At 40.4% G+C, this 22076-nt stretch overlaps 1 protein-coding gene across 5 annotated transcripts in view; it reads right to left on the minus strand.

Moving 5' to 3' along the window:
* LOC146696599 (leucine-rich repeat transmembrane neuronal protein 4) overlaps nt 1-22076 on the minus strand; it is a 66962-nt gene that overhangs the window by 9020 nt on the left and 35866 nt on the right. The window lies entirely within an intron of this gene.

Here is a 22076-nt window from a genome sequence, read left to right on the forward strand (position 1 = left end):
CAACCGGCCTCACAACCGCAGACCTCGTGTAACCACACCAGCCCAGGACCTCCACATCCAGCAGGTTCACCTCCAAGATCGTCTGAGACCAGCCACCCAGACAGCTGCTGGAACAATTGGTTTGCACAACCAAACAATTTCTGCACAAACTGTCAGAAACCGTCTCAGGGACGCTCAACTGCATGCCCGTCGTCCTCATCGGGGTCTTGACCTGACTCCAGCTCGTCGCCGTAACAGACTTGTGTGGGCAAATGCTCACATTCGATGGCGTCTGGCACGTTGGAGAGGTGTGCGCTTCACGGATGAATCATGGTTCACATTGTTCAGGGCAGATGGCAGCTGAGAATGTCCCAGTTCTTGCATGGCCAGCATACTCACCGGACATGTCACCCATTGAACATGTTCGGGATGTGCTTGACCGGCGTATACGACAGCGTGTACCAGTTCCCACGAATATCCAACAACCTCGCACAGCCATTGAAGTGGAGTGGACCAACATTCCACAGGCCACAATTGACAATCTGATAGACTCCATGCGACGATGTGTTGCACTGCATGAGGCAAATGGTGGTCACACCAGATACTGACCGGTTCTGGGTCCCCAGACCCCCAATACCGCAAAAAACTGCACATTCCAGGGTGGCCTTTTGTTGTGGGCAGTCTGAGGTACACCTGTGCACTACTCATGATGTCAGATCAGCATCCTGATGTGGCACACCTGTGAGGTGGGATGGATTATCTCAATATAGCAGATGTGCCCACTACCACACATTTGGACAGATTTGTGACCACTGTTTGGGAGGGATGGTTATATTGTGTATCTGGAATGAATTTTAGGTCTCTACGTCCATCCCATGGGGAATGGGAGCAGTAACAAAGGTGTTGCGTTTATATTTTTGTTGAGTGTAGTTGATTTAAAAAAGCCCTTTTTTCTTTCCTGCTTCAATTCAGATAGAAGACTGTCTGTTCCTTGCTATAATCCATAGTGTTTAAGGTCAAATCTACTATATGTTGGACAGCAAAATATACAATGATAATAATAATATTACTATGATAATCAGAGTGTGTGTATGTCTGTTCCACAACTCCTCCTACATGGTCAGTTTAATCTAGAGTACCAGAATTGTCAAAATCTAAAAAGCTTTTAGAATTTTTTTGGCACTCTAGTCCTTACAAATTAAATGTATTATGTATAGCAGCTGATCTCAAACATTATCAGTACATTTGCATGTGTCTGTGAATTGTCTTCTTACTAATTATATAAGTTTTGTGTAGTAATTGCTCTCAGAATGAACACTGAACTTGCGTTACACGTACATTGTTGCCATTACATGTCTATTGTTATGTACTTGTATGTGCTTAAACAGTGAGGCCAATAATGCCTGTAACTGCTTATTTTGTCTCGTGGAATGAATATGTGTCTTGCAGAGAAGAATAAATATATTTATCTAATATTAATTTCTTTGGTTATTTTTGCCCTCTGACTACTTTCGTGATATGATGAAAATAAATATAATAAATTGATAATGGTAATGAAAACTTTATCTATATAGCGCATTTCATTATAAGTCAACTCAATGTGCTCAAATGAGAAAATGAAAACACCTGTGTAGGTTTTACAATGCCTCGAGGAAGTGAAAACAGGAAAAATGAACAAAACAAAATTAACATACATGTCTGGGCTTTTAATACAGGCGTGAAGCAAACAAGTGCCACAAGATAGTAAAAATAATAATAATGATAATAAGAACAATAATAGCTAGTAAAAAAATTCAAACTAGTAAATGCAAAAAAAAAAACCTATTTAAGAAGATTCAGAGGATTTTGTCTACTAAATTTCTGATTAAAGTTAATCCCAAGACTGGAAACAGTGTGTAACATTTGATTTTTGTATGGACGAAACCAGCTATAACAGTGGGCTTTAAAGACTTCCCCCTTATACAAGTCTTCATGCTCATCTAAGCTAGCTGTAGCCAGGAGCTTCAATTTCTCAAAGCATTGTCCTGACTCTAAGCAGCCTCCTAGCATCATAACCTTTCAGTGTAACTTCAGACTTTCTCGTGATTTTGGTGCTGCATTACAAATGTCACAGTTCTCCAGTAGAGCGCTCCGCTGACCCACTCGAAAACACTTTGCAGCAGATGCTAAAGAGGCCAGTGATCTGAACAGTACACAGCAATTAATTCTAATTCCTGAGCGATTAGCTTTGTGATGCTAATGAAAACATTCGCATAGGTGGTCCCCCTTTTGCACTGCTCTGAATGTAGGTCAAGCTGCAGCTAAATAATTCCCATTTGCGTGATAGGCAGCTGCACCATGCCAGCATGCCTCAGACTGGCACGGGAGGCATGAGCTCTCATTGGCATATTAACAACATCCGCCGCCCGAGCTGTGCTGCTGCTCTCTGTCAGCTGGATAATTCACTCAGTGGTCAACGCTGCGGTGAGAGAGCACAGACAAGCCTCTATTATCATTGCTGTCTATTAGGCTGCACACCCAAGGCTGCTGAATGGCATCCTAATGGCCATAAGACCCCCCTTCCCTGATTGTTGATGAACTGAAAAATAATTTCAGGATGAGCATTGCCGACATGAAGCTGATAACAAGTAGTCAGTAAGCTTAATTAAGCGGGACATACGGTACAGCAGAGGAAATGCATTGTTATGAAGGTCAGAAATGTGCATACAAGAGACAGAAGCTAAATTGTCCTTGGAGAATGTTTCATTTCATAAATCATGCAACATATATTGAACAAGATAGCAGGCGGTTAGCATCCTCCATATAGGGGTTTAGTAGCAATAAGGAGACCAGACGTTGACCTCCATCTGAGAGGCAACTAATAGTTTTACAATTTGATACTGCGTGTGCTAGAATTCCAGAAAGATCATCTTCTGCTGACTTTAATATTGACCATGTAATTACATTTCTATTTGAAAAGCATTTTGCATTTGTCAAAATAACCATAATCCTTCAGATGTGGGGATTTATCTCCTCCTAATGCTGCTCATCCCATTTTCTGCTCATCAATGTTGGCAATGCCTGCTGAGATTTACTGTTATTTACTGGAGGGACAATTTATGAGTCACTTCGTAGTCTTTTCTGATATATGTAGATATAAGTAACCTGAATATGGAAGCCAAGAAAATGTAGATGCATAGATGAATCCATATTCATCGAGAGGCATGCACTAAGCAGGGATGTGTGCTACACTGTTTGGTTCATTCTCCCCCGTTGACTGTTTTTCTCTCTCTTTACACTCCCACACACTTTCCTAAGTACACACACACACACACACACACACACACACACACGCACACTCTTTCAAGCACACACATTCAGTATGTACTGATGCTGCTTGTCAAAACAGCCATTAAAAAAACCCAGTTCTAAAATGATAATAATAAAAAAAAAAATCATTTCACTTCTAAGGTCACACCTCTTTACTTGAAACTGTGATGCATCATATAGTGTAATAAGATATTGCTAAAGATTCGTATTTAATTTATGTAGCTGATATCACACATGCAGTAAGGATAAACTCTGCTTTTATCCTGTAACATGTATTAAAGGCTATACACTGCTGTGAGAGGGAAAGAAAAATCACAGCAGAGGGTTTTCTCGCCATTTGAACAAAGGCCTAAAGTAAACCTTCTTGTTAGCATGCCAGACCCTCTAATGGATATCATTTGCAACAAGAAACTCCAACTGCTGTTTTTTTTTTTTTTTTTTTTTGTATGTATAATTGCCACAAGTCAGAGCTGGTATTATTTAAATTGAAAAAATAGAGACCACGTTGGATTTGCTGGGGTATATATACAAATTTCTTTTAATTGCTTTGGACTTAATTCAGCGAGACAGGTCTCTAAATTTTTAATGCAGTCTAGTGATAATTAAAGCAAATGCAATAGGCTTTCTCATCAGTTAAAATGAACATAAAACATCTATGATTACTTTCAATAATTATTTTTTCTTTTTTTTCTGGAGAATGGATGCATGGGGAAGTTAGTCTTGATGGTGGAAATTTGATTGATTTGGTCTACTTTCATATGTTTTTGTCATAAATCTCTATAAGTTCTTCCCGACATCAAAGTGCAGACAGAGGAATTTAGCACCTACTGTAGCAGCATAGCTGGTTAACAAAGTAAAGCATCAGGACTCTGTGGTCATGTCCAGACTGGGTGAAAACAGAACCCCTGATTTATAGGAGCTGCTTTTCCATCAGTTAGTGCAATCAAGAGTGCATGGTGGACACTGCTAATGTTACTCTGTATCAAAAAATAACATTTGCAAATATCCGCTTAAAGCGTGATGGCAGTTTTCTAAAGAAAGTCCATTTTCATATATAAGATATATCTTGGAGAAATAACAAAACAAGCAAGGGAGGTAACTAAAATTAGAAAAAGCTCCATATCAACAAAAGAAAAAGAAGTTTGTCAGGAAATGCATACAGTCAGTAATTCTTAAAGAAAGATGATTCAGTGCTGCATGGCCGAGCTATTTCATTGTCTGATGGATCTATAGTTTATCAGCCTTGCCTTGGCCGGGTGAAAAGCAGAGCTAATGCTGCAAAGCACAGATAATTTAGTAAGTTAAAGAAACATATAAAAGACTAGTGTATTCAATGGCAATATTACAGTCACCTTGGTTCAGACTGAATGCTCACTGACTGTGCGGATGGCTGCTGCAGAGAAGCTGGGCCAAATTTTGTTTGATTGAAAGATTGCACAGATACAGTGTGTACAGTTAAGTCCTGCCTTCCACTTATTTAAAACATCTTAACTCCATGGGAATCTGCTGATATGCAAGAACTGCAGGACATAAGAGATATGGTAATTTGCTCACATCTTATACCGATAGTCCAATTAAGCAACTGCATTTAGTAACAAGCCACAGAGCTCAGCCGTAACTTCTGTAAAAAGGATAAGTGAAGGTTTGGGCTTGAGGTTAATTTGGGGATTAGAGTTAAACGCATACAGAGAAGACAGGGGTTGGGGTTAAGGATTAAAAGAGGGATCGGTATAGACCTAAACTCAGCCTTGGTTTGGGGCCTACATCAGACTAACTAAAAGCAAAAAAAATCATCCCTTCTATAATCCTCCTGGTGGCTTTTTTCCCTCTGCAATGGTACTCTGTTCTTTCCAGTTTATGTTGGAATCGTCAGGGAGACACAACAGCATGAAGCAGACGAGCTAACAAGCTATCCGCTAATTATGGAAAATACTGGCAAATACCATAAGGCAAGTAATTAGTCTCGAGCAAACTGTTCCTGTTACATTTTTCTCCTGGACTATATTTAGAAAATGAGCCGCACGCTGGAAGTTCTGCATTTGAAGATTCTGATTGTTTAAACAAATGACCATAGGCACATTTTATATTTGCCAGAAATCACTATATGATAGAGGGATCCTTTTTCAGGCTGGTTTTCAGATTGCCAGAATTTGGAAAATTATTGTGGGATATGTGAGGAATACAGCTAGCAACCACCATGGCTAAGCAGGAGGCATGAACACCTGTCAATCAAGGAAACATGCTGCCAAATTCAATTACATGACATTTCCTGGCCAGGAGTCAGTGGAAACAGCAAAAAAAGAAAGAAATGCTATGAAAACCCCATTAACTGCATGCAAAAACTGTCAGCCGAACTTATCACAACATGAAACCGAGGTCCTAAATTTTAACAAGATGCCTCTAGCTAGCTAAAATGTTATATAAAATTGTATATTTATGTTAGCTAGCATCAACAGGCTAGTCTTCTAAATAATCCACATTTTACTATATTACAGGTGGCACACTTTAAAAGGCCTCAATCACAATGGCTGCTACCTCCAGTCTCTAGAAAAAAATATGTATTCTCAAAACAGTCTGTGTAGGTTCTTAGGCATCCAGGTCATGGTCTAAGGAGCTCGGAAGAACGCCAGTCAGGCTCCCGGAGGTTACTGGCTGTGTGTGCAATCAGTAGCAAAAAGGGTACTGCACCAAACACCTGCTTGTGATTGCTTTGATCGCTAGCAAGTTCCCCTGGATGCTTGAATTTTGCATGGAAGACAAAGGCCTTTCTGCAAAAACTTGCTAACTAACCACACTGAAACTTGAAAAAGTGCATCGCAAACGAGAAGTGGAAATCGTTTTTCACCAGCGACTGGTATTAGCGGGGTGGATGGGTGGAGAGATGTCACTGACCAGTCTTTAGGCCTGCTTTAGCAATTGATTGCACAGCTAACTTCCATTAACTAGTCGCAACCAGGTGGGGAATGCTCATTTTTCCCTAGCAACAGATGCTTGCCTGGCTGTCTCCTACCTGTGTCTAGGCCTCTGTGACGGAGGCTCTTGTAAACATAGCGTTATTACTCATAGGTTTCTAAATTATGCACATTCCACTATATTACTGGTGGCACGCTGTCAAAATGCTTTAGCTTCACTTAGAGCCTAAACTGTTATTTGGATGTTTGACAAAATGTTTGCTGCACACATACACTACCAAAGGTGGCAAAGTCAAGTTGAGGGCTGTAACCAAAACAATGGGCCTCCACAGTCATTTCATCCATTGCCAATCTAAATCCCTGTAGTGGCTTTAGTATATATTTTTTTTCGAAAGTACAGAAAGGCAGAGGAAAAGAAGCTCCTAGATTTTGGGCAGCCAGTGCAGTAGCACAAAATAGACAGCTGGTTTGATAAGACATGGATTTTTTTGTTAGTCAGTGGTTACCAAGAAAATGTTGCTGCGGCGATTTAAGCATATACTTTGAAAGCTGACTTTCTTGAAGCATTCAACCATGAGAGCTCAAAGTCTGAACAAGGTAATAATCATTAGCTTTTGATATATAGAGCTTAACAGGATTTCTGAAGAATCTTTTATGAATTTTTATTACTCTTACCGCTCTCACCCTTTTTAAATACCTGACTGACCCCTTCTGAGAGCTCAGGTTAATCTGCATAGACTCTGTAGTGCTGAGGTTGAAGTAAAATAAAGGATGCTAAAGTGGAAAGATGGCCAGTGATTTGCATTTCTTAGAGGCTGGCAGATAAAGCTTTTCCATATTGTGTATGTCACAGAGTAGGGCCTAGGATGTTGTCATGCCATTGCTCCATCCACCGTAGTATAGGCTTTTCACTTCTGTCCAGTTTCCATGGTGATAACTCTACAGGATAGGCTGTATGTCTAACTCTTAATGCTGTGGAAGATTATGTGCCATTGCATGCGGGTCTCTGTATGCCACACATGATAGTTTATGTGCTGGGTCATTGTGTGAATATCCGCTTAAGTTTCACACTAATATCAAATCTTTAAGGAAGGATACACCGAAGGAGACACACAAAAACACACAGATTTCCACTGCTCTAAATACGCCTCATTCTTGGCTGGAGAACCAACTTGTGCAGAGGGAAACAACTGATTGCAAAAAGAAAACTGCAGGAAAAAGATATTACATTTAGGTTTATCTCTGTCAGTCTTTTGTTTCAGCAGAAAAGGCCTAGAGGACTGCCATCTGTTTAAGTGCTACAGTCTGAAATCTCCTCTGAACTTGAACAGACTTGTTCAATAATGATGTGGCTGAAAAAGTGAAGTGACAAAAAATGAACTACAGCCAGCTGTTGGCCTCCTGTGATATTTCCACAGAGGAACAATCTGCACTACGATGATCGGGTTGAAGGCCCAGCAGAGATTCATCTGCGTCGATGAGAAGTGAAAATTGCTAAAGGATACAAGTGAAGCAAAGAGGCACGAGGCCAGCTCTGTGATAGAATAGCTGTTGCATGGAATCGCATTACAGCGTCTTTCTTCTTCCTGTCAAACAAACGGACTGTTCTGCCCCACTTTCAGAAGTCTCAAACTGTCTTTTCCACGGCAATGATCCCAAAGATTGGTTTTTGTTTTAATGCCGTGTCTCTGGTGCTGCTCATGCCACTCCCCTAAAAGCCCGGGATATTACAAATGCTGTCCATGCATGCAGCTGCACACAGCAGCGATAACTGCACTCTCATTAAACTGTCTTCACCTGATAAACATGTGATTGTTGACTGCGGTAGAGATAAAATAACATAATATATAGCGCTCCCTGTGATGAGCATCAGTCTTTATGGCTCTAGTGACGCATGGTGTTTGTAGTTTGTTTTATTTAACTCTTCTATTTCTGTACGGCAGATGAAAGTACCGTAAGCTTGGAGGAGATAGCCGCTGATTTTACACATCAAAGTCTGGTTACAGGTCTTTGAAAGCACTACTGCATTATGTGGAAATAAAAACTTTCGAAAGCCCTTTGTGGCTCCAGAGGGAGCACTGCTGTCACTTAAGGGTGAAGACTGAAGAGTTTGAAAAATAAAAAATAAATACATAAAAATAAATCTGTAAGTGCAGAGCAAGACAGAAGTGTGACCTCTGAAACCTGCATCTCATCTTAGCCGGCCGATGGGCTGACTATTATCTGTTTCGGATTTCAAAATGATCAATCCTCTGTAACAGAGTTGCTTTTATTCCACATATAAACAAGACAGTTTGTTTCTAAACAGGTTTCTGTTTGTTTGCTGTCTCTTTTTATAAGAATAAAGGTTTCATAAAATGATCAGGCAAGCTTCTTCACATAACTTCATCCCCCTGAACCATCTTTTCTCTCCTTTTTCAATATTTCTTTTTGTTGGCATACTGCATGTATCATGCAAGATAGTAAACAACACGAACTGGCACATCTGGAATGTGGGTGTCATTTGAGTAAGGTTTCTCTACAGCTCTTCTGAAATCTGGATTTATTACGATTTTCTTTTTTGGTATCATGATTCATCCACTTCAGAGAACTTTGTGCCTGTTTTGTCCAAATTACAACAGAAACAGGAGCGACTATTGTTATACAGATAATTGTTAAACATTTGATATTTTTCCCCATGTGCCAGCTAAAGAATTTATGCATATGTTTACGCAAATGAATCATGACTCAGAAAAAATGGTAAAATTTAGGGTCTACCAAAAATATCCATCCATTCTTTCACTTCCCCAGCTACAAACTGTATTGAATGGTTATAAATGGTTTGTCCTATAAAGGGAGATCAATCAACAGCAGGAAACATGCAATCAGCCATCTGACTATGCAGCCTGAGGCTTAAGGTTCAAATAGCATCCTGTTCATTTACATTTGTTTTTTATATATCACCAAATCACAATGTAAGTCACGCTGTACAAGACACTTTGTATTGTAAAGATGTAAAGAGAAAACCCAAGACTGTGTAACCCAAGAGCTACATCTCAGACCCTATAGGCCTCAGTTAGCATGTTAAACATTACAGCTAATGACAGTTAGACAATTATAAAAAGACTAAAAAAGTACGGCTTACTTGGAACAAGCCTTTCCCTCTAAAAAGAACATGAGAGAGTACTTAGATTTGCAAAGTTGAAACTGAACAAAACCACAAGGCTTCTGGAACAATGTCCATGAAACAGAGATAGTATAAGTGAATTCCTGCAAACCTCAATGAACTGAACTAATACAGTAAAGAAGAATGCACCTGGATTTCTTCACACCAATGTGAGCTACTGATAAAGTCATACAGAAAATGATCAAGATATTGCTGCAAAACGTAGTTCTGCCAGATGATGCATAGGGTGTATTTGATAAATGATATTAAATAATGACACACTGTAATGTGTCATGCATTGTTGTTCATCTGAAGTTGTATTCATTTTAGGACCTTGTAGGATTTACGTACTTTTTTTAAAATTTTTATAAATGCCTGCATACTTAAGTCCTGTGTACTTTGTTTTTAACCATGACAGCAGAAGCACCAGATTTTATCATGAAGGCTGCATGAAATAAAAAAGATAATATCCTGCTGCCACCAAGTTTTTGTTTTTATTGTGTACAGTAAAGTGGTTCTGAAAATGTTAGTCACAGTCGGTGGGCTTCTCTTGTAAAGACAGTGTAACCTCATTAGTGACCTTTAAGTGTGTATTAGAAAATGCAATAAAACCTGTGTAAAAAATCCCAGCGTAAGACCAACTGTACTAACTCTACTTACCGTGACATGCATGCACAATGATTTTAACACAACCCTACATGCACAAAGTAATATGCACAATATGAATGTTGTAGCTCACCCATTTCCAAGCCAGACCCAAATGCTATTATTACAGTGTAAATAGAACACATTCAAAATGAAAGATGTCAAATTAAATTTTTTAATCTACTTCACACTCTTTTCTGCTGCACTGAACGCTGTGGTCCTTACTGCAGTAGTCTGGGCTCAAATGTAAATCACCCCCTCTCCCTACTTTCCTGTCTACTCTACATTGCCCCATCAAATAAAAGCCCCTAAAAAAGGACCATCAACCAAAATTAATTTGGCTTTAAATTGGTCATGTAGACACACAAGACAGCTTTTGGAATATTAGGCATATTCCTCTACGGGGCTAAACGACCAGATTTCTGTCAAAACACAAACAAGCCTACGAAAAAAGAGCCCGTCTACATGAAAATATAGAGATATTTGGAGCTTTTTTGTCAGCAGATCAGTCTTAAATATTGCAGGAGGGGGAAGCAGCTGGTTGCATGAAGAGGTAGGAGGTGATGCGGTACACTTTTCTCTGCATGCTATCACTCTTGTAAGGAAAACCACTCAAGCTGTCACTCTGCTTTTGTTTTTACAGGAGATTACTTGTCAATCAATAAGTGACGTCTTTGCCTTTCTATTTTATGATGAACTTGAGTGTAGCCGTAGCATCTGTAGGCGATGCAATTTTCCCAGTTTGTTCCCTGCTTGAGATAAATACCCGGTATTTATTACAGAGACACTGCTGGCAGCATAAAATGCATCATTCCCTGTATGCCAGAAGATATCTTATGGGAAAGACCCCACAGACGTGGGTGTTTAAAACAGGAATGTAACAGCCTTTGTGATTCGACTCTTCTTTGAATCGCTGCTGTGCTACTGTATGTCAGCCACTGATGTGGAGTAGCAAAACACGTTTATTTTTATGAAAGTGTGACAGATTTTCACTTAAAAGAATAATTGTGCTACCAAGCATTTGGGGTGTCAAATTAAAATGTGCTTTGCAGCACTTCAGCAAAAACGAGCTTTTCTGCCAGTATGCTGCCAACAGGTAGGTACTGTTCTATTCAGGGGAATGATGCCGGGGAAAGAACATTGTGTTTACAGCTGGAAAGCCTTACCCATAGCCCTGTCTGCTTCTCTTCCCTCCTCTCTCTGTCTCCCTGCCTTTCTTCCCTTGTCTAACTAGGAGCTCTGCAGCCACATCACTTTGATGGTCCTCTTTATTAAGATGAATGAATCTCATCCGCGTGATGCCCTCCTTCATTTTACTGCAGCGCATTCCCTTTCTGCTCAGTGTGCTTTAAGTGCTCAGCTGTCACCTTGAGTAGCCCAACAGGATGTCCCTGGAGGTCACCTTGGGGATGTAAGTTCACAGTCCCAGTGCAAATGTTTTGTTACCCTGACAAAACTGCTGCAGCATGACTCAGTTACACTGTCTATCTGCTGAGCAGGATGCAATGTACCCAGCAGGACGGCCAGTAATAAATCACATAAGAAGAGCGAGGGGAGAGAATGAAGGGAGCGAGGGAGTAGAGGTCAGCAACCTCAATGTTTTCCGAACAACATACATTTAAATTCAGCGATAAGATGAAGGAAAGGTGGGTGTAAAGGATGCCAGCGGGGTCTGTCTGTATCCTGGAGTGATATAAAATGATTTTATGTTTTTTCGTTTTGCCCCACCCCCCTCCTTTAAGCCCAGCTGGTTGAAGACAGAAAATGTAATTGATTACAAGACCTAGTGGTTCAGTTTGGTCTCAGTCATTTGATTATTTACCTCTGCTCAAAATGGGGAATAAAAACTAAGCAGATTAAAGGTTGACCATTAATCCGCTGTGTTTAGCAATCAAATTAATTTCAAAACTTCCGATGGTACTTTAGTATAAAAAACCTTATATTCGGGCAAGCCAGTGGCTCGGCAGTGTGGATGGCAGACCTGTCGGTTCGGCCGAGTATTAAAGCCGCTGTGAACAATGTCTTATATTGAAGGTGATTCAAGTAAGTCTGTAAACTGAAAAAAGAAATTCTGTGTGGTAAATGGAACCATGAATTCTGCTGTCTACTAAAACAAAAAGGCGGTTCATGCTTGAAAACCCTCCAATGTGGCTGAATTAAAACAATTCTGCAAAGATGAGTGGGCCAAAATTCCTGCACAGTAAAAGACTCATTGCCAGTTATCACAAACACTTGTTTGCAGTTTTTGCTGCTAAGGGTGGCCCGACCAGTTATTAGGTTTAGGGGGCAATCACTTTTTTTAGACAGGGCCATATAGATTTGGATTTCTTTTCCCTTAATCATAAATACCTTCATTTAGAAACTGCATTTTGTTTACTTGTGTTATCTTTGTCTAATGTTGACAAACGTACAAAGAAAAAAATAGGAATTCTGAAAGGGGGCAAACATTTTTTCACACCTCTGAAGATATTGTCCAGTCTGTCTGACTAAAGCCTATATTTAGACTAATCTATTAAATTATTACATTCACTTCATTGTATTATTGAATGAACTGTTTAGATGGCCACTTCAGTTAAATCCTTCAGCCAATATTTATAAACCAGATTTTAGCCGTTTCTGTTTGTCTAAATGCAAATGACATTTCAAGTAGAACAATCAAGTTCTACTGAAGTAGAACACTGACTAAACAAATTTAACCCAATGTTACCTGATGGAAGGCAATAGAAATGTTAAGTCTTTAGCATTTAACAGCTAATGCTACACACTAGAGCAGGGGTGCTCAATACGTCGATCGCGATCGACCAGTCGATCGCAAAGGTAGTATTGGTAGATCGCATGGCATTAAAAAAATAGATGCCAGCCTATCATCCATCCCGTCACTTGATTGATACAGGGAAGCCAGTCAGATGACATCAGATTTTTTTCTGACGCTTAGGTCGCTGCGCATGCGCAAACAGCGGCGCGAAGTGTAGTAAAACTGACAAGCTAGTCAGCGAGTTAACTCCAATTTTTAGCTCTCGGTTTTTTCTCTTAAACCTGGCCGTCAGCAGCTACTGTCCGGACTATGCATCCCTGGCTGATTCAATTCAGTGCAAGTCATCAGAGTAAACTCAGGTAATGACAAAAAATTTACATAGTTAATTGTGTTGTGAAATATTGGATATTGCGGTTATGCATGTATATACATTGTAGATATAAAGAATCCTCAATATATTTATAAATAAGTATATGTTTTGGATTTTTGTAGTGGGTAGATCATTTTGACTTGGTCATTTTATAAGTAGCTCACATGCGGAAAAAGTGTGAGCACCCCTGCACTAGAGAAACAGTGATTGGAGGCTGCAGTGCAAACAAAATTTATTGCAGCTGTGTGCACTGAACCGGCCGGCTTGTTGGGTTTGAAATGGTTGCTTCAAAAATGGGCACCAGGTCTGCGCAACTTTGGTGTGATAAAACACCAATTAAATCCCGATAAAACAGAGTCAGGTTGCCACCAGTTTCTGACTGAATTAGGTCACATTGGTTTGCATGTAATCTGTTTATGATACAGTTCAGTTAACTTGCAAATCTGCTGCCATCTGTTGAAAATCCATTGCAAAGCCATTGCCATCTACATCACATTAAATGGAAATTCACCTTCAGATACAACTTCATCACGTAGCTGTTGACACAAGCGCTTTGCAGGCAGCCTTGCTTTTACAAAGGAAAATAACCAGAATGTAACCAGTTGGCTACGAGTTGAGTCAGTTCCTGTACTGCAAACAGACAAGTTGCCCCCATTGCAGCAAAATGACTCAGACTCATTGCAGTGAGTTGGCAGTCTATCTGCATTTATAAATTGGATGGCAAGCCTTTGCTAATCTGAGAGCGATTCCAATCAACCCATGTTGACCTATGCAGTCGCCTTGTGATCAAAAGTGGTTGCCAAAGGTTGAGGGTTCAGCAGTTTCAAAGAAAGTAAATCATGATCTCACATTTGCTGTTTGGTCAGGTGCTTGCTGCTAAGTGTAGCATAGTTGAAGGTAATTTGCAATAACTCATATAAACACGTACTTGGCTTGTAGTTCATAGCTAGCAGTAGAATATCACAAAGGGGGGTGTTTCTTTTCCTTCTCTTGAACCAATAAGGCAAATGTGGGGTAGGTGTGGGTCACCTACATCTCCATATATATATATATATACTCTCTGTCATCCATTAATACACTATGAAGACAACGTCTTCTGTTTTGCATTGACATCTAATGAAGTAATGTGGGCTGCTTTCATGTCTGCTTCATACAACACGGCCATTAGGCCAATCTTTACATGTATCACCTAACAGTAGTAACACACGGAGAGTGGCACAATGTCTCCATTTAATATCCACAGATTTTGTTTCTCAGTGTGTACGTTCATTAAAGCTTCACAATGCTGCTAGTGTGGCTTTAGAGTTATTGAGATTTGCAGCGTGATGAAAACTGGCACTACAGAGAACTTGCATTAGGCCGGTGTCTAAATTCTCTATGCAGACTCTATTAATTACAGGATTACAATGCCTGTTCCAGTCTGTCGTAGCAAAGATCACGGGCATCTGAAAAGGATATAATCAGATAAAGATGTTAGACTAAATGAACACAGCCAAACAATACACCCTGCTGTTTACTGGACCTATAAATAACACGAAGGTCTTTTAAAAAGCAATTAAAACATCCATGAACCATCTTTCAAGCAGCCAACACGCCTAATATTGTGAATCAAGGTCAAGGAGAATCTATCCTGCTGAAAAACAGTTGTCTGTTTTTCTCCTTTGCCAAACTTTAAGGTTTTTTTCTTTCTCGCTGTCTATCTCTTTACCCACTGTCAGACACAGCTGACATTAGAATTCTGACACAGCCTCCTTCAAGCAGTGTTCAGTGCCAGCCACTTAATTTGTCATTTATTGCTCCATGACAACTGAAGTAATTGAACCTCTTGCCCATGGATGCGATCTGCCAGCCTTGTGGCGTTTTCTCTCCTCGTGGTGAGATTGTGCTGTGGGGCCTTGGTGCAAATAAGGGCACAGATCTCATTTTATAGGGCAGTGAGATTGTTAGTCCTTACCCTGGGAAAAAAGGCCTCTCTGAAATGTTTTCTTTTCCCTGTGTACCTTAGAAAGGCTAACCAGATACACCAAATAAAATCAGAGAATCGGAGAGTATACAGTAAATAGCTAAGAAAAGGAAGGAGTACAGCCTAATGGGATAAGGTTAAATGTTTTATTGAAATAAAAGATTTTAGGATGTCCGATACTGGACAAAAAAAATTACCTAAATATGTGCATGCAAACTAGTGATCATTTGCATGTTTATCTGATGCATTATCCGCGAGGGAAATGAAGGGAATTGTGAATCAGATAACGAAAGAATGAATTAAAGATGATTCTTTGATCCACTGATTTACTGCTTTCACTGTGTGAACAAATGATCACCTCTGACCTTGTTATGAATATTCACATGGCTGACAGAAAGAAATCTATTGATCTGCTGACCCCTTGACCTTTCCCACTGTGCTATCAGCAAACCGTACATACCTGTAATTATCCTGTCATCTCCTCTGCACAGTGTCGACTGTGAAGCTTATATTGACCATACAGTACACTTGTTTGGTCATCGAGCCAGCTCAATACATATGTATGTATGTTGGTGTAAACAAATGATATGTGCACAGTGATTAACACGGAGCAGAGCACATGTAAAGATGCTCAAGAAGCACTAAGAAGAGATTACTGGTTTGAGAAACAAGCTGCCCAGATGTTACACGAGTAGTAGTACAAGTGCTTATAGTAAGTCGCACACGAAAAGCTAGTATCTAAAGCAAGGGAGTATTTTACTACATGTAAGGAAATACTTTCCTTTTAAAATATTTCCAGCTGTAACTTTTGGAGTATTATATATGTACAGAGAAGCAAATCAGGTTCATGCAAGAGGCAGAGCATGGACCAAAAAAATTAAAGCTAGCTGCAAGCTTCAAATACCCCAAAAGAACAGAGCGTAAAGACGATAAAATGCTCTACAGCACTGAGGAAAACTGCAGAATGGAGAGCGGACTAAGCTGAATGTTGTGTTTAAGTAATCACACAGAGGTGGCAAACCCTATAACTGCCTCCATTCAGACTCAGTGCTGGAATAAATATAGCAACAGAACAATGACAACTGAAGGAGACAGCTTCTAGAGAATTCCCAGCACAGCACTCTAACTACCTTGGCCAAACTTTGCTTTGGAATTATTCACTTTAAGTGTCAAACTGCCTCACTGACAAAGAAATACAATATGTGTAAAAAAGTTCATAACCCAGCTTCTCCAGGTTACAACCTAAAACATTGTTAGGTGTAATTTCACGTTTTATTTATCTAGCAGCAAATCACAGCAGCAGTTGCTTTAAGGTGCTTTATATCTTAAGATAAAGACCCAACAATCAGATGACCCCCTGTGAGCTAGCACTTGGCAACAGTGACAAGGAAAAACTCCCTTTTAATAGGAAGAAACATCTGGCAGAACCAGGGAGGGGCAGCCATCTGCCACAAGCGGTTGAATATGAGGAGAGGGAGATGTTGCTTTAGACCACAAGTTGCACTGGAGAAATTCTCGGACCTCAGAGACAAAAACCTTACCAGATGTATCTTTGAATGATTTCTCCACAATATCATCTGTATGTGCATTTAAGATGTCACAAATGGCTCCCAAACTAGTCCAGACATTAAACATGTACTTCTGTATCAGACCAACCCAACTTTCTTGTTGCCACGGCCACTGCTAATGAAAGCTGGATCTCTGGATACAAACCACGGACTAAACAGCAGGCTTTAGTTAAGAGTTTACCATGCCTAAGCCTGAAGGAGAAGGACCAGGTCAGCAGCACCAGCAGGAGCATGACTGTCGATCACTTCACACCCCACTTGCCAAATTTGTCTCCTAGCAGTTTTTTTCTTTTTTGCTGAAACACAAATTATGGTGGAGACATGACACATTTGAGACTTCCAGTAATCAAGTGCAAATGTGCATGTCCAGGTGGTTACAACAGAAATTCCTAGTAGCAGGAGTGTTTGTAGCAGAGCAGCTACTGGTCGAAGATGACAGCGGCCAAATTTAACTCAAAAAGGTCTGAATCCCGGATGTTTTTGCTACTGTATGTCACTACATGCTATGTAAATTCCTATGTTAGACTTCATCTAAACCAAGATAATTTCACAATATCTGTTCATATGTCCACAGCAGTCACTTTACCACTGACCAGCTCATTAAACCAATAACACTCAATGGTCAATGAAGGCTTATTAAACTAAATTTCATCTTAAAATCATTTGTTATATTTAATACCAGACTGCACAGAAAACTGTTATATAATCCACAGTACTGTGCAAAAGTTCATCCCCCCCTTCATTTCTTTATATTTGGCTTCCGAGGAGTCAGACTGTCTTATAATTTTTTTTAAAGTGGTCCTGAGGAGTAGTTCTCCAGGTTTTCTGAATGTCTCTCAAAGTTTTTCTTTGAAAATTAATCAAAAGCTTGGAATATATCAGCATGGTGTGGAGTGTGCCCTTTAAAAAATGTTAAGGAAACTGGACACTTGGTAGATAAAAGTAAAAGTGACAGGGCTGAAAACTATCTAGAGCAGATGAAAAATATTTGACAGTCCTGTCCTTAGAAATTGGAAAAAATCCAGAAGAAACCTTATACGGGATCTGAGAGATGCATCTGGCTGATCTACAGTTCACTTGAGACCAGAAATGGTCAAGCTGAGGTACGCTGCATCACACAAGAACTGGACTAAAAATAAATATCAACAGGTCGGATGTAGTTGAAATTGTCATCAGTGTGTACAGAGGTGGTCAGGACAGGTATCATGGTTTGGGGCTGCATTGTCAAAACTGATGGAATTCTGAATGCGGTCATGGATTGGTCTCCCCGGAGCCCAGTGCTCAACATTATTGAGGCAGTGTGGGATAATGTTGGCAGAGAATGAAACAGAAGGCAGTCAAAAATCTAAAGAAAAGCTTTGAATGTCCTTCAAGTAGCCAGCAGAACTATTCCTGAAGACTGCTTAAAGAAATTACAAGTAACCTTATGTTTGCATATTTCAGTAAATCACTGCACCTATTTCCTTTTTTGTATGAAATTTTTCACACAGTACTGTAAAAAATGTCATTACAAAGTTTGAGATTTTAATTTTTCAAGGTCGATTTTGTATTTAGTGCCATCTTGCAGAGGGCACACAGGTCTGCAAAATGAATTTATTCATTTATATGTGGAAAAATAACAGAACGCAACTGGCTTTATTTCTGGGCTAACTTGCCTTAATATGATAAATGCATAGACATTTTTATTTAACAAACTCCCCCAGACTGTCTTAACGGAGAATCACTATATACACATATATATAAAATTCCACACTCTGTTTATCTCTGCATGAGCCATCATAATAAAGTAAGCCCTGCATGCCATCGAGGACTCTGTGAAGTCAAAAACAGTTTGTTTGAGTATCTCACATCTTTGTACTGTGCAACAATGCATAAAACTTAAAGGCAAAATCCAAGCTCATGAGTCATCCTAGGCTTTACTCATTTGGCATGTGTCCACAACCTTCATATCAATCATTTCAAAAAGACTAATTAGCCCAGCGCTCTTGGCTCTTCATGAGCTCCAGTATGTTTAGCAAAGGTGAAAAATACAAAAGAAGTGGACTGACTCATCTTTTCTCGAGTCCTGTTGTATAAAAGCCAAGCCTAAAGCTTTATCACCATCAGTTGAATCTCTGATGAATATTTTGGTGTCAGCAACAGATTCCTTTCTCCTCAGCTGTGCAGACAGACGTACCCCATTTACACCTGACATTGTCATCAACCTTTTATGTGGCTTATATATTATTCAAATGGAACTTAAGGCTATATCCTCAGATACACCATTCCGACGATCTCAAGTAAATTCTGCTAGCTCAGTTCAAAGAAAAGCCCCATTAACAAAGAGGTACAGTTTCTTTTTTTCTGCTGGCCGCGCTTCACTTTCATGACTGAGCTGTGTGAAGAAGCGTGGGCACGGCAGGAGATGATGGACACAGTACACAAATGTTTTCATCTTCGCTTTCTCAGACAGAGCAGACATTTGGCTACCATTTCGGTTTCTATTCATCTTCAGATCGATCACCACCAACCTTATAAAGCCAATTTCATGTACAAAGCACTGAGCAGCACACAGTGGTGCACACCAAAATCTCTTTTTACGTATTTCAACCATTTAGTGAATCTGCCCAGTTACCTTTTTAGCTGCATTCCACTGTGCATCAATCAAGGTTATACTCAGTGATTTATCAACATTAATTTATATCTGTGCCACACTGCTCTCCCCTGTCCATGTTTTACTCCTCAACATTGCATTGTACAGCTTGGACATCACTACCATTTCACAGCGACAGTAAACATCTGTTTTCATTGTGCTGCATTGTAAGTCTCATCCGTGTCCAGTGGCTGGAGCCTGTCCCAGTGTGCTTTGGGCGGAAGGCTGAAAAGAAGTGTGGACAAACAGCAGCCCACTGCAGACACACACTTAGTCATGCTCGCTCACACCTACAGTGTGAGAGTCATCAATGTGTCTAACCTGGGTTCTGTGTATGTGTGACAAAGATGTGTATGCAATGACATTCATGTGTGTAACGTAGGAAGCGTATAATTTCAGCCAAGCATTTACATGTATGTGTACGTGCACTAAGTTTATTGTTGCAAAGAAAAGACACTATTAGTGACCGTGGAAACAATTTACATAATGAGGCATGCCACATGTTGTGCTGTTAAACAGCACGATGTCAGAGGTTAAAGGCAAAAAGAATAGTGCTAGCAATGTGAATGTGTTAGATTTGTATTGTTGATTGTCATTTATGCTTAGAAATATTTACTTATATATGCTTAGAGTTTTGTAATTAGTTGTAGATTGGTAGAGGTTTTGATCCTTGATAGTCTGCAAACTTTGTGTGTATTAGACAGCACTTTGGGAGCATGAGAGGTCATACCGTGTCTTATTGTTTTATGGTAGGATTAACGTAGCTACGTCTGTTCTAGTCTAAGTGCTCTTTGTTTAGATGAACTGCAGGACTTCCTCACCGTGTTATCTAGGATGAACCATCTAGGGTGAGGGGGAGGCTACCCTCTTCCTGACCAAGGATGTTTGACCCTTTGATCAGCAGTCCCCACACACACACACACACACACACACACACACACACACACACACACACACAGGCAAGGTACTCTTTGTTTGTATGTAGACGTCGTATGTTAATGAACCTATGCATATTCATGTAACCTCAATAAAAGGACAGTGTATGGGAGAACGGACGAGACCAACTGGAGTCAAGCGGTTGTCCGGTTCTCTCCCGTGCACGAGTACCATGAAGAAGTTTGCCTACTTGTGTCTTGCTTGCAGTGTAATTATATTGTCTTAACGTTCCAGCAAATAGGTTCAAGCTACAAACCTATCATTAATTGGTCCTTCGATGCCAGAGCCCTGGAATCGCATTCACCGAGGGGAGGAGGGACACGCTGAAAGACTGACGTCAGCCAGGAAGTTCCTGTGGATTCGCTGTATGTCTTTTCTCCTCGATGAATGGCGATTGGCGGGATTCGAGGCTGATATTACACGCTAAGCAACACCGAGTAAGTTTAGAGTCCAACTCTATAACTGTACGTCTTCGCCGCTCAGTGGGGCGTTGTCCGTGGCCGCTTAGTGGGGCTAAAATTACGTCTTCGCCGCTCAGTGGGGCGTTGTCCGTGGCCGCTTAGTGGGGCTAAAATTCGCCGTCTAAGTGGGGCGATGTACAAGGCCGCTCAGTGGGGTTTTTTGTACAGAAGCATTAAGTCGCAGAGTTGCGCAGTTCGAACTTTTTTTGGTTCGCCGTCTTAGTGGGGCGAAATACAGACCGCTGTGTGGGGTACTGTAGTGAGTTCTCCACCGCTCAGTGGGGTGTTGAGAAGTTCCGCGGGGTCCAGATTGTGCTGGACAGTAGGCCTATTTTGTGTTGTTGTCATTGTCGTCGTCGTTGTTGTTGTGTGTGCGGAGCAGAACATGTGGTCTGTGACACCGACTGTTGTTGTTATCATGGGTTTCTAAGCAACCAAGAGTGAGTCGGAGGGAGACAGACGTTTGTGCTGGACTTTGCTCCTGGCAGCACAAAGTATTTATGTAAAAAAGAGAGAGAGCGACGGCTCCACAGCTGCGCGGGTTCACGCGAGCGCGGTCACGCGGACCTGAGCCGTGCGGTTAATCGCAGGCTTATAAATGGAAGAGATTCAAATGTTAGAAGTTTTCAGAAAACACACCAGCCTTGGAGAGCTGTGGAGAAGGCCAGCCCACATCAGCAGCACTTAAGATATGCTCTGGTGAATGGTTTTCCCCCCACCCCTTGCTGACACAATGTTTATTCTTTAGCTTGCCCTGATCGACAGCAGCCTGTGTGCCAGACCATAGATTTAATTGAGGTGGATAGTTGTTAAAAGTAATCTACATTAAGCTTGTGGTTGCTTAAATTCAGTACAATGACATGTGAGGTGAAGTGATATAGGTAAATATTTAAACTCATGAAGTGCATAGAGGCACTTGACCTGTGTGAAAGACTGTCGTCTTATTATGAGCCATTGTTGAGATATAGAGCACATCTGTGAAAACAACTAATATGCTCAACCCTGTATGAAACATCTAAAAATACATGATGGAGAAGCTGTGTTGAATATGAAAGTGTAAGACTTTGCCACTGTGGGCAGAGCATGCAACTACTGTGTGATGTCGCGTTGCAGTTTTGTTTTTGTTTTTTGAGCTGATGAGCAAGCTACACATTATCAGATCAAGAGCTGTCTGAGAACTACTCAAAGAGAGGGAAACAGAGAGTGTGCAGCGTTTCCATGAGCAGTTTTTCTGCACCTTGACTCGTGTGTGTGTGTGTGTAGCATCAGCATCATGTTTTTGTTTATTTGTTTTGTTGGATTAAAAATAATTAAATAAACTGGTGATCATGCTTATGGATCACCATGGCACATATCTCCAGCCATATGATTTATTTATGCAGATGAAAAAGTGAGTGTGAA

The sequence above is a fragment of the Copadichromis virginalis genome, linkage group LG12, assembly GCF_057382275.1.
Source record: "Copadichromis virginalis isolate Kocher_CV1m ecotype Utaka linkage group LG12, C_Virginalis_male_GT1.1, whole genome shotgun sequence".
Taxonomy (NCBI): Eukaryota; Metazoa; Chordata; class Actinopteri; order Cichliformes; family Cichlidae; genus Copadichromis; species Copadichromis virginalis.